The following is a 10,967-nucleotide window of genomic DNA, read 5'->3' as shown; positions in this document are numbered from 1 at the left end:
CCCCCCGAAGTGGCAGGACTGGGACACAGGGATCATGTCGGGGAAGGGCAGAAAGACTGGGGCAGCCCGGGGTATCTTGCCCCAGAAAGGGCAGGGGTGTTTGCACATGGGACCCTGTGCTGGTCTAACAGCCTGAGCCTATAACACGCTGACTCGGAGGCTGGATTCACGCCCCCTCAGGCACGCCGGGGCCGAACCCAGCTCGGCAAGGGCCAGCCATGCGCCGGGGCCAAATGACCAAGACGCCGGGGGGGGGAGCGGGAAGGTGTAGCGCAGTGCAGCCGGCGGCTGGGCTGGGAATGGGCCGGCAGGTGGACAGACGGACTGGGCGCAGACTCTCAGGCGCAGGCACAGCCCAGGGAGGACCTTGCAATTTCTCCCCCGAGCTGAGCACCGCTAGGAGCGGGGTCGGGCTGGGAACAAGGGGTCTCCCAGGCTTTGGTGTCTCCCAAAAGGATCCTGCCATCCTGGGGTCACTGCTGGCCTGGTCCCTTCTCCCAGCTGCCCAAAGCTTGTGCCCGTGGCCCCCCGCATGGCCTTGGGGCTCCCTTACAGCCCCCTGCCCCCAGCTCAGACCTCACTCTGTCCCTGGTCCAAATCCAGGCTCCTGCTTCTGCCTCACTGAGCCCCTGGTGCAGAGGGCAGTGGAGCCCCGGGTGCATGGGGGAGGTTTTCTTGCAATTTTCTCTCCAAAAAAATTTCCCAAAGACCTGAGAGTGCCTTTTCCAGGCAGGGAGACCCCATCTGAGCCGTGGGGAGAAGGCAGTGCACAAGGCTGCCCCTGCCCCAAGCTGGAGAGAACCTCTGCCTGGTAAATGGAGGCACCTAGAGACCTTGCCGAGCCCCTGACCTGGCCTCCTGGACAGCACCAGCCAGATAAAGCCTGAAGCCAGACGGCTCCCAGTCCCTATGGCTAAAACCGGACAACCGGCTGGGTGCGAGATAATGCATCGTCTCAGGCTATGGCTCGCAGCAGAAGTGGTGCAAGGCAGTGGGCTCCACGCTAGGCTGAACCGGCAATGAAGCTGCATCCGCCGCGATGGCTTTGAGGCAGGACGTTCACTGGGGCATTCACAGGGACCTCGTGGGGGGCACGGGGCCTGTCGGTCTGGAGGTGAGGCGCGCACGTGCAATGTAAGCCCAGAGATTTCAGCCGGGGCAGCTGCTGAGCGGGGACTGGTTCCAGACCTGGTGCCATCCAGGGGGCCGTGCTAAGCGGCCCTAGGTGATCACCAAGCCCGGTGTTTCTGCAGAATTAAAAGCTTGATGATATGGGGCTCTCGTAGCCCTCAAGAGACTGCCAGGATTGACAACTGGTCTGAGAAGGGAGTGAGCCACCAGGCTGGTGCATGGATCTCCAGCCCTGGTTCGAAGACTGCAGCAGGAGACTGGTTGTTTCATAACCAGCAGCAAAGCGATCACAGTGCTCTCTCATCAAGCCCAGGAGAGGGCACAACAAAAAAACCCCCATGCAACAAGCACCCCCCCCGCCACCACACCATCTCCCGCTGCTGGGAGCACAGGGCCACGTCTCCTGTTGCCTTCCAACAAACGGCTGCAGCCTGGACCCTAGGAGGTAGGGATGCTTTGGGCTAACAACCTGGTGACCTGGACTGTGGTTTGTGCTAACACAAGCCATGACCTGGGATGGAAAACCATCCCCAGGCACCAGCCCCCTGGATTTCCTACATCCTCTGCCCGTGTAGGTGCGCACGGTGTAGGGCAGTGCCAGGGAGCTCCATGCCAAAACGGCCGTGGCCGTGCAGCACGGCACCGGGCGCAGTCGTGACAGCAGCACTGGGTGAAGTGAACGCCACTCTCACGGCAGCTGCAGGACGCTTGGAGTCTCTCCTGGGACGATCACCCCTTCAGCACGGTCCCAGCGTGGGCATGCCGGTGCCTCCGCCTGTCCTTCGCGTACACCGTGCCCTAGTCACCGGGTCTTAAGCCAGGTCCTGCGTCTGTTTGTGAAGGGCTCTGGGGCTCCCGGGGATGCTGTCAAAGTGCAACCATTTATTTGCTCAAGGTGGGATTTCCAAAGGTGCAGCACTGCCGGGGAACAGAGCTAGGACAGTGCTTCTGAAACCCCCGGCACGATAACCCAGCACGGGCATGTGCAGATCCATGCTGCCGGCTGGGCTGGCTCAGAGGCCCCTTGCTGGCAGTTCCCTGTGTCCCATCCTGTTCTGCTTCGATGTTTCTCGGCCCCAATTCAGCCCGAGCTTGGGCACAAATATGCACGCGGGTAAAAAGTCGACTAGAAACCCATTTCATCAGCTTCTCCTGTGCAGGGCCTGCACAGGTCTCTGGGCTCCCCAGACCCCTAATGAGATGGCATGGAGATTTGAATGGATCTGAAATGCTCGGCTCGCAAAGCAGGGACGCCCGGTCCCACCCTGCCGCAGCCGGGGCTCCTTGGCTCGGATGAAACGGGGCCGTATTGTCCTTCAGGGAGCAAGGGGCAGGGATCGGTAAAAGGGAGATGTGTGGGAGCTTCTAGGAGGGAGCAACTCAGCTGCCCCCACTCCACAGGGTGTAGGGGAGGCACGTACCTCCGGGACCGTCCTCTCCGGTGCCATCCACAGCTCATCCCCTCCCCGCTTTCCACCCTCTCCCCTGGCCCTGATGCTGCCCATGGGGAAAAGCCATCACAAGGTCTCAGGAGAGGAATGAACCCCCTAAGGTTTTCGAGAGCTACTCCTCTCTCTAGCAGTGTAGGAGAGGGGGAAGACTCATGGTGGGGCAGCTGGAAGGATACAGGAAAGAAGCCGCAGCTTAAGCTGTGTGATTTGGCATGCAGGGGCATGAGAGGGGCCTGGGAACCCTGCCCGGGGCTCCCGTGTGCCCCATACAAGAGCCATGGTGGTGTCGCCTGGCATAAAGGCCTCTCTGTGGCTTGCGGTGACTGTCCCTCCCCGTGTCCCTGGCTCCATGATGCATGGGAAATGTAACCGCCCCAACCCACACAATAAATCCCACACTGTCGTACCCGCTGGCTCCTGTGCCCCTTGATTGATGGGCTAATTCTGTCCCTCCTGGTTCCTTCCCATAGCCCAGCCATGCTGGCAGCTTTGTTTAAACAAAAGAGCTCGTCCTCTCTTCCTCCTCCTGCCTGATCATGCAAAGAAGCCCCAGCTCCCTCTTCCCCTGTGAAAGTCTGCCGTGAAAAGAGTGGGGAAGTGAAGACAGCGCAAGGGAGAACTGGGCCCTGCTATGCAGCGGCTGTGTCCCACCCCAGAGGTGGCTGCATGTCAGTGATAGGCGATGCGCTGTGTACACAGGCCAGATGCAAGCTCCCTTCACAGAGATGGAGGGGGACTATTTGATGTCCTCGAATGTACAGAGATGGAGGGGGAGTGATCCTGAAGTACCTGCAGCTCGCAGGCAGGGACGGGGGCCTCGGGAAATGTTGGCCACAGAGCCCCCAGGCTGAACCAGCCGCCCCCTGAGCCGGCGCCTGCTGCAATCCAGACACAGCCCTGCCCGCTCCCCCAGCACTGCAGCCCTGTGCACCTTCGCCAGGCGCTTGCTCACGACGCGTCCCGCGTGCTGCAAGTTCCCTCCGAGTTGCGAGTTCACCCTGGTGGGAAGGGCTGGGCTGGGGAGGGGAAGGGGGAAGACAATGGGGCCATAAAGATCCTCTTGTGATAACTTCTCTTTTGGATCCGTTTTATGACCACCAGGGATTAGGCTTGGAGAAGTCTGTCCATGGAAAACAGCTCAGTCTTTATGGGCCTGAGAGCAGGGCTCTGTCTCGGTCAGCTCTCCTGAGGTCCCGCTACGCCCCTTGTCCCCCATCTCCAAGCAGGATGCTCCTCGCTGGGGGACAAGCAACAGCCCCACCGCCATGAGAAGCGGGTCTGCACTGGGGGGGACCACCGGCTGACCCCCCGGTTCATGGGTGTGGAAGGAGACGAGCGTCACTGGAGCCCAGCGCACGCTGTCCAGGCCCCTTTGCAGCAGTCACCTTGACATCATCTGGGGATTTTCTGTGCACGGGAAATCCCTGCCTGGCGGCTTCAGCTCCACCTTCCCATTGCAGCAGTCCCCTGCAGGGCTGAGCAGGGCGGCCGCACTCACTCCAGGGGCCTGGAAGGAAAAGCCCGGAGCCATAATCCCCGGGGTCCTTGGGAAGGGCCCTGAGCTCAGGGGCTTTCTGCTCGCAGACCCCGTCCATATGCACTGCCCCAGGGAAGGGAACAAGGGCCATGTGGCCCACTGGCAGCAAGGCCGGTCCCCAGAGCTGATGGCCCTTCTGGCCGGGAAGGGACACAGGATCCTCTCCCTGAGCTGGACCAGGAGCCCTGCGGGCTTCAGACGTCCCTCGGAGGGGAAACCCTTGTCCTCGCGGCTCTGCCGAGCCCGGGCAGGGGTTGCCCCGGGTCTTTCGTCGCCCACGCAGAACGGCCATGGTTCTGCTGGAGCAGGGGGAGATGCTCTCCCAGCAGCCAGGCCCTCCTCCTTGGTCTGGGGGCTTCATCCCCCAGCCCCAGCTCTAACGCTAAGGGCCTGTCTGGTGCCCTGGCTCTTGCAGAGGGGAGAGCACCACCAGTGAGTGGTGACAAATTTCCTTGGGGGTGTGAGAGCCTCTCCCACCCCCTCCACAGCCACCGGCAGGACAGGCAGTCTGCTCCCATCTCTGCTTGAAGGGAGCAGGGGACGCGGATCTGCCCTTGCGGGACCTCCAGCATCCCGGGGGCCATTTCCAAGGGGCTGCTCCCTCAGCACTGGTGGCAAATAAGTCTTCAGGCGAAACAGCTGGCAAGAAAGCCCGTGCCTCTGGGTTAGCCCTGAGCACCGCAAGAGGTAACCCGGCAGCTCTGCGATCTGACCAGGGCCGGGCTGAGCCCTCGAGGCCGGGGCAGACCCGATGCCAGGGTGAGGGGCAAGAGGCGGCAGATGGAGGAGCCCACTGGCGGACAGGGAGGGGCTGTTTCGGGTGGCCCCTGCGTCTGCAGGGCGGAGAAGCCAAGCCCCAGCGGGCCAGCGCCAGGCCGGGCTGGGTCTGACTCCGGTTCATCCGTGGTCTGACGGCACCACCTGGTGGAGACGGGCTCCCCGGGGCCCACGGACCACGAAGGAGCCGCCCAGCAGAGGAGCCCCGGCGCTGGGCAGTGGCCCTGGCACAGCACCCCGTGGGGCTGGGGTGGGAGCGGGGGTCCCGCGCCCCAGCAGAGAGGGCAGGAGGCGCCAGCCGCCTAGGCAGGGCACAGCCGTGCTCAGACGAAACCCACGGCCACCTCGGGGCTCATCCACAGCGGTCGGGATCCCCTTGGTCCTGGACGGAGGCTGGAGGGCAGCTGGCTCTCACCGCCTGGGGAGGGAAGCCCTGGAAGTACGCCCCAGGCAGAGAAAGCAGGGCCAGGCACCTGAGCTAGTGCTACGTGGGGGGGTTGTACGGCTGTGCACCACGCGTGCAAGCTGCACCGACACTGGTGGAGAGGAAGACCGCAGTGGTGTGCCCGTACCCTGGCTGTCTGTCTGTCTGTAGGTCGCGCATCGCCCCAGGAGCCAAGGGCAGGCAGGGTTTTGCAGACGGCTGCCTCTCACCACCTGCAAGCTGCCCGCGGGGCTCGGTCCCTGGTCCATGGGGGCTGCGCGCTCGGGGCCGTGTGGCACGCGCACGCCGCAGGCTTGCACATTCCAGCACACGCCGGAGAGGGAGCGGCTGGTCCACGCCGCCGCGCTGGGCCTCCCCACCGCCCCCAGCCCACCCCGGCCAGGCCGCGGCAGCATTCCCAGCACATTGCTCTCATTCCAGGCGTCACGTGGCTCGCTCTCCTCCTGCCCGGCTCCGCAGGGAAGGGGGCAAGCCCTGGCAGGAGGAGGGCAGGAGCTGTGCGTGCCCTCGTCCTGCAGCACGCTCCAGCTCTCCGGCACGATACGAATTTTCATTTCTCCCCGGGGAGAAACTTGACAATCTTTGTGTTCTCCTATGCCCGAGGAAGGGCGCATGTGCCTGAAAGCTTGCAAATAAAGGAAGTTGGGTTTTTTGCAACTGTCTAGTTGGGCTAATACAAGATATCTTCTCTACCACCCTGACCGCTTGCCTTGGCAGCGCTCTCAGAGGAGAGGGCTGAGGGGACATCCCCGATAGCCAGAGGCCTGGACCCAGGCTGCAAGCAGTGCCCTGCCCTGCTGGAGGCCAAAGGAGACCCCTCGCTCTCCTGGGCCCCCTGCCCCTCCTGTCCCACCTGCCTTACCCCCTACTAGTAACCTCCCCCTGCTGCCTCTGGCACCATTGTGGGGCCCAGAGCAGGCAGCCTTTGGCTCACGCGCTGCATCACTCATGGGGCAGCACCAGCACGGCCTCAAAAGCAGGGGCTTAAAAAAAAGCATCCCTTTTTTCTTTTTAAACCAGCCTCTTTTGTTTCTGCATCCTGGTTTCCGAGCTCCTGTCCTCCCGCTCTGCCCGGCAAGGCCTAGAGGCTGCCACAAATGCTAAATAGGGAGAGTCCAGGGATGGAAATGCAAGAGCTGGGCACTGTGGAGCCTGCCTCTGTGGCACTACCCCAGCTCGCCATGGGAGGGCACTGGGCACAGCTGTTATGGGCACAGGAGTTGTCCAGACCGTGCACAGACATGCACCCGGTCTTTGCAAGGGGCACAGGGCTTGCGACATGCAAAGACATGGCCCGGGGCAGGTGATGTACCTCGCCACACCTGCATCGTGCACACACGCGTAGGTGCGCACACATCTGCAGATGCTTCTCTGCACCTAGAACCTGGACCCCAAAGTATCGGGGACAGGTGTCTGGCTTGGACGCTCACTCAGGCCAGCCCAGCCCAGTGGCTCGGATCACCTGTACCTGCTGCAGCTCCATCTTTCCTTTACTTGGCCATCCTGGGAGCCCCACTGTGCAGGGCAGGACAGAGCTGAGCCCTTGCCCTGGGACCAGAGACTGAGGCATGGGTGGGACTCTGCTCCGCTCTGCCTCGTGGAGCAACGTGCCAGAACACAGCGGTGACTCCTAGACCTTCCTCCCGGCCGATGGGATGCCTACGGTCTGCGCTGCCCGGGACAGGGTGGAGTAGGGCCTGGCCACCCTGTGCCCTGCCCTCCAGCTCTGCCAGCACCCTCCAGGAGCGCTCCGTGCCCCCGGGGGGTGCACTCCCCCTTCGGCTGGCCTGGCACGGCGGCAGCAGAGCTCACAAGGGGTTAATCATTCCAGTGCCTAAGTGGCTCCAGATGTGCTGGAATGACTGGGGTGACCGGAAGCGCCGCTATTCGCATTCACGCTGGAGCGCGCGGCTGCTCCCACCAAGGCACCAGGCAGGAAGGGCCAGAGCTGGGGGCAGCCCCCAAAGCCTGGAGGAGAGTCAGGGATGCATTTCAGCCCCCATCTCCCTGCAGACTAATGGGATCGTCCCAGAGCAGAATGGGCACAAGGCTCCTGTGCCCCTGGCCTGGCGGTAGCATCAGCCCCCAGAGGTGGGGACCAGAGCTGCCCATTGCCGTCGCACTGGGGGGGCTCATCGCCGCACCACGGGGGCCCACCCGTTGCTGTGATAACCACAGCCGCGGGACACGGTGTCTCTGCATGGTGACAAGAGCTCATGCATCGGGGCCTCATGTTGCATCAATTCCCACCTGGACAAAGTGGTCCAGGTGGCAGCCCCAGGCACCTGGCGGCAGCTCTCCTTGAGGCCCTGCCAGGGCTCGAAATGGCCCCTGCGACGCCATGCCGGTGCTTGCGTCAGCCTGGGTGTCCCTGCCACCCCGCTCGTCATCCCCAGGGCTAAATGAGCAGCAGGTGCTGGCATGACTTCCAGGGTGAGCAGATGCTGCTCCATGCCCCCATGGCTAGTGATAGGGCCTCTGACATCTGTCTCAGGCTGAGGCTTAGACCCCCACCTCCTGGGGAGGAAAATCACCCAGGACATCTCTCTGCGGGTGTAGCTTGGCGGAGCGGAGAGGAATCCCCCTTTATTTAAGTAGCCGGGGGACTGGCGAGGCCCAAGTGCTGCCCAGGTCCCTGGTGCAGGCAGAGGCCAGGAGCACCTCAGGCCCCGTGGGCACTACTGAGCTCCGCATCCCTGGAGCAAACCCCAGAGCTCGGACGTAACTAATCCCTCTGAGCGTCACGGCTGGCCGGAGGTCTCTTACACCGGAGCAAAGGGAGCCGGCGAGAGCAGGCAGCCCCTCTCCTCCTGCAGATGTGGCTTGCTCCGGGCTGCCTGGCTCCTGTCCCGCAGCGCCCGAAGCCCAAACACCGAGTTCCTAAACAACGCGACCTTGGACAGGCGCGAGGGATGCAGCAACAAGGACTCGGAGCCGTTTGCAGCATGCACCAGGCCCTCCTTAGCACGCCTTGGCCTCTACGATGGCTACGATGGCAGGCCCTTCCCGAAGCCCCAGGGTAACAGCCCTCTGCCCTCCTCCCGAGGGGCCTCAAGACCCTGCTCCTTGCCAGGGAGGGCACACCTTGGAGCCCCCAGCCTGCCCACGGGACGGAGGTGACCCCAGGCTCTTGGTACTGGGCAGCTGTCCCATCAAACGGCTTGCGGCTAAAGGCGAACAGCCCCCACCCTTTCCGTCCTGCCACCCCACAGGGCTGGCCTGCAGCAGCTGGGGAGAGGTTTGAGGCTGTACCTGCCCCCCGAGGGCCCTGGGTCCGTCCCTCCCAGCTTCTCCCCCCACCACTCAGCACGCCGCGAGCAGCTTCCCATCTCAGGAAGGCCCCCGGGACGTGTCTGTCTTCGCAGCCCCTTCTCGGCACCCAGGGCGGGTGCTCCGAGGGCCTTTCCCTGCCTCCGTAAGGAATGAATCCCCAGTGCAAATAGCAGGGGCACCCGTGCAGGTCCCTCGGCGCTGCTCCGTGCCCCGTTTCTGGCTTCCCACCAGCCCATTCACCTCCACGCAGGCTGCCCCTGCCCTGGGCTGACCTGCACCTCTCGCCTCTCGCTCCCTTGTGTCCCGGGCACCGAAGGATGCTGCGCAAGCACAGCCCCATTGTATGGTAACAGCTCGGGGTTTCCCGTGGACAATTCCTCCCCCTCTCCCATCAGCAGTCTCTGGATAAGCCGTCTCCACTTGGCTTGTCATCAAGGAGAGGAAGAAGATACTGAGATAACCGGAGATAAGCAGCAACTTCTGAAAGCGCGGGGGCCGGCGACTCATCCGCCGGCTCGACTGGAAACCATCCACCTAGCAAAGGAAAATGGTGCCTCCAAGCTGCCCTTCGCCTAAGGGGCACGCAGCCCGTACCCAGTCAGCGAAATATTGTTGGAGAAGGGCAGGGGAGGCTTTAGGAAGGGCTTTTTGGCCTGGGGAGATGTCCCGGGACAGCGCTGCTGGCACAGCGTGGTGGCGTTCTCCGCCAGGCCGCTCTTTCGGGATTCGGAGCGTCGTTTGGCGACCAGTTTGAGACATGGAGAAGAGTTGTTTCCAGAGAGAGAAACCCGAGGCCGAGCACGGGGGGTTTCCTTGGGGTAAAGGCACACCAATGACCTGCTGGGCCTGGGAGGCACTAACCTCCATGAGCATTTCCCAGGTCGGCTCAGTGGATTGTCACGTGCTTGCAACATGTTTTTATTCTCTGGGCTTTCCCAGGATATCCTGGTGAAACCGAGGCCTGAAACCAGCTCCAGACTCACCCACAAAAGGCTCCACTAAGCCGTAAACTCACCCAAAAAAGTGTCCAGCTATGGCATCAGGCTGCCGGAGCCAGCGAGGTGCCGTAGGTTATCCCCTGCACCGGGGCACTCAGGGAACCCCCCGCATTTTTGCAAATTCGCCTCCCTTCCCGAAGCTCGGGGTGCACATCCAGACTCAGGGCGAGAGGGCCCTTGTTTGAATCCCGCGGCACCCCACCGCCAACTCGGGCTCCTTTGCTAGCCCTGGTCCCTGGCCCTGGAAGGACGTGCTCTCCTTCCTCCCGGGGCTGTGCCAGCGCGGCGGGGGGCTACGGAGCCCGCGCGCAAGGGGCTGCACGCCGCCGGGGCCGGGTGGCGGCTGGAGAAGCACGGCGGCCGGCCAGCCTGCTGCCAGGGGCTCAGCCTGCACGGTGCCAGCTCCGGCCCAGAGCCGAAGGGAATGTGTGGAGTCAGTCGAGCACAGGCCTTCTCGAAAAAAAAATGAGTCAGCTGCTGGCGTGGGCAGCGGATTCTCTAAACATCCCCTCATATCCTGAGAAAGGGGGAAAATGGGAGGGGGGCTGGAAGCAAAGGGAAAAAAAAAAAAGGAGGAGGCAGGGAAAAGAGCCAGAATTGAAAGCAGACGCGGAGAGCGGAGCTAGAGCCAGCCCAGCCCAGGGAGGCAGGGCAGGGCAGGGGCTGCTCCCCGGAGGCGGCTCGGATGCTGCAGGCGGGACAGAGCTCGGGGCAGCCCTGGCCAGGCGCGGAAGGGCTCCAGGTAAGGGCGCGCGAGTCCCCCCTCGCCCCCCGGCTCTTGCAGTTAACTCCCTGCGGCCATGCACCTCCCCAGGTTTGGGCTGCAGCGGGGAAAGGGACCATGCTGTCTGCCCAGGCTGGAAGTGGCTCCGCTGCAAGTCCCCAGGGAGCGGGTTGTACAGGGGGAAGTGGGTGCCCCTGGCAGGGGGCTGGGGGGTCGCATCCAGAGCCGGGCAGACAGGGCAGGCACCCCCGAGTGGGACAGAGGCAGCAGGGTGGCACCCCGGGGGGAGAGCCAACCTCCCCTCTGCAGGGCTGGGGTGAGGGGGGCTCTGCCCCCCTTTCTGCTCCTGTCCCAGTGCCCCCAGCTGTGCCCGGGCAAAGGGGGGCAGAAGCTCCCAGGCTTCCCCCCTCACCCCAGCCCTGCAGAAGGCAGGTTGGCTCTCACCCCGGGGTGCCACCCTGCTGCCTCTGTCCCACTCGGGGGTGCCTGCCCACGGCTTGTGGGCAATGCCAGCCTGGGCACGGGCAGCAACCTCCAGGAGCCGCAGGGCGGGCTGTGGAGGGGTCACTCTCGGTGACGGCAGGGGGAACGGGACAGGAGAGCTCCGGACACCACCCCCGAGTGCAAGCCT

This window comes from Crocodylus porosus, unplaced genomic scaffold (assembly GCF_001723895.1).
Source record: "Crocodylus porosus isolate Cpor-Errol unplaced genomic scaffold, CroPor_comp1, whole genome shotgun sequence".
Lineage (NCBI taxonomy): Eukaryota > Metazoa > Chordata > Crocodylia > Crocodylidae > Crocodylus > Crocodylus porosus.
The sequence above is the reverse complement of the archived record's forward strand: the minus strand, read 5'-3'. Positions refer to the sequence as shown.